Source organism: Hordeum vulgare, chromosome 1H, assembly GCF_904849725.1.
Source record: "Hordeum vulgare subsp. vulgare chromosome 1H, MorexV3_pseudomolecules_assembly, whole genome shotgun sequence".
Taxonomy (NCBI): domain Eukaryota; kingdom Viridiplantae; phylum Streptophyta; class Magnoliopsida; order Poales; family Poaceae; genus Hordeum; species Hordeum vulgare.
Window position 1 is genome coordinate 307,945,568 of NC_058518.1, and position 2,703 is coordinate 307,948,270.

The following is a 2,703-nucleotide window of genomic DNA, read 5'->3' on the forward strand; positions in this document are numbered from 1 at the left end:
AACGCATAAACTAGGTTTAAGCTTCTGTCACTCTAGCAACCCATCATCTACTTACTACTTCCCAATGCCTTCCTCTAGGCCCAAATAATGGTGAAGTGTTATGTAGTCGACGTTCACATAACACCACTAGAGGAAAAACAACATACAACATATCAAAATACCGAACGAATACCAAATTCACATGACTACTATTAGCATGACTTATACCATGTCCTCAGGAACAAAAGTAACTACTCACAAAGCATAATCATATTCATGATCAGAGAGGTAATGAGTAGCATCAAGGATCTGAACATAAACTCTTCCACCAAATAATCCAACTAGCATCAACTACAAAGAGTAATCAACACTACTAACAACCTTTCAAGTACCAATCGGAGTCGCGAGACGGAGATTGGTTACAAGTGATGAACTAGGGTTTGGAGATGAGATGGCGCTGATGAAGATATTGATGGTGACGAGTCCCCTCCGATGAGAGGAGTGTTGGTGATGACGATGGCGACGATTTCCCCCTCCGGGAGGGAAGTTTCCCCGGCAGGATCGTCCTGCCGGAGCTCTAGATTGGTTCTACTCAAGTTCCGCCTCGTGGCGGCGGCGAAACCACGAAAAAGCTCCTCTCTGATTTTTTTTCCTGGACGAAACCCTCCATATAGCAAAAGAGGGGGGGTCAGTGGGCCAGTGGGCTGCCCACAAGCAACCATGACGCGGCCTGGGGGTGGCCACGCCGTGCAGGCTTGTGGGCACCCCCTGGTGCCCCTCTAGCACTTCTTCGGCCCAGTATTTTTGATAAATTGGGGAAAAAATCCCCGTTGATTTTCACGGCGTTTGGAGTTGCGCAGAATAGGTATCTCAACTTTGCTCCACTTTCAGGCCAGAATTCCAGTTGCCAGTATTCTCCCTCTTCATGTAAACCTTGCAAAATAAGAGAGAAAAAGCATAAGAATGGTACCGTGAAGTGAAATAACAGCCAAAGAAGCGATAAATATCAACATGAAAACATGATGCAAAATGGACGTATCAACTCCCCAAGCTTAGACCTCGCTTGTCCTCAAGCAAAAGCCTAGCTCAATAAATATGTCCACATGTTTAGGGAGAGAGGTGTCGACAAAAAAGATACGAACATGCATGCATCATGATCAAGATCAGAAGAGCAATACCAACATATGATCTCTCATGCTAAAGTGATAATTCCTTCACAAAGTAAAGAATGGATCAAGAACCTTACCGAGAAGTAACAACCGATAACCTTTAGTCATTGAAGCAATTGCAATTTATCACAACATCAGAAAGAGTCAAATAAGAGCTTGTAAAGCAAATCCACATACTCAATCATTCTTTCGTTCTCTACAATTGCTACAACTCACGTGGTACTCATGAGATCAAAGTTTCAGCTGGACACAGAGAAAGATAGGGTCTTATAGTTTTGCCTCCCAACTGCTTACCTCAAGGGTAATGTAAACAATAATAATTCATGAATGCCTACCTCCAAGTTGACATATGAATATAGATCTTTTCCAAGCATATGACGTTAGCCAAGATAAAGGCGAAATAAGGAATTGGTGAAGATCACCATGACTCTTTCTAGGGCAAAAAGTAAAGGTACAAGATAGGCCCTTCGTAGAGGGAAGCAGAGGTTGTCATGCACTTTTGAGGTTTGGATGCGTGTCCTCTTAGTGCGGAGGAACGTCACTTTATATTGCCTCCTATGATAAAGAACTTTATTATGCAGTCTTCCTCATCACAGGTTTGTACAAAGCTTATTTTCCACACACTAATAGATCATACATATTAGAGAGCAATTTTTATTGCTTGCACCGATGACAACTTACTTGAGGGATCTTATTAAATACATAGGTAGGTATGGTGGACACTCATGGCAAAACTGGTTTGAAGGTTTATGGATGCACAAGTAGTATCTCTACTTGGTGCGAGAGTTTTGGCTAATATGAGGTGGAAGCAATCGTCACATGCTAAGGGATCTCTAATAATATAACATTGTTCAGAGCCAAGCAAACACAATTCATTACGTTGTCTTCCTTGTCCAACATCTACTTGTAGGCATGTAATAGTTTAGTGAGTATTCACAATCATAGATGGTGTCAGAGATGATATATTTATATGTGAACCTCTCCTTCTTTATCACTTCCCATTAATTGCAAAAATGACCAAGGTCTACGTTTGCTTACCCTCAACAAGTTTCAATCCTCATTCTTTTTATATGTGAAGCCATCACTTCCCATAAGATCATTACATGATCTTTCATGCTTTTGTTCTATTCTCACTCTTTTGATCATGGCAAGAGGCAAAGCCCTTCAACTAAGATACTCTTTATTATATGGCTCACGAGCAAGAATACATCAGGGGTGACACAAAGCAAAACTCAAGACTAAAACACTAAGACTTTTAAAATACTAGAGAAAAAGAAAAACTAAAAAGGAAAACTAAAACAACGGTAAAGGCAAAAGATGTGATGGTGATACGATACCGCTGCAACTCCCCCAAGCTTGGCAAAAGCCAAGGGGATTGCCCATACCAATGCTCAATTTTCTTCCTTTGGTGGTGATGGTGGTGTTGTTGCAACATGGGTTTGATCCTCCGTCTTCCAAGGCATAGGTGCTCATCATGGAAAGATGAACGAGTCTTCGGAATCCTCAAATCTGCAGCCAACCGTATTGATTTAAATCTATACTCATACTGATAGTT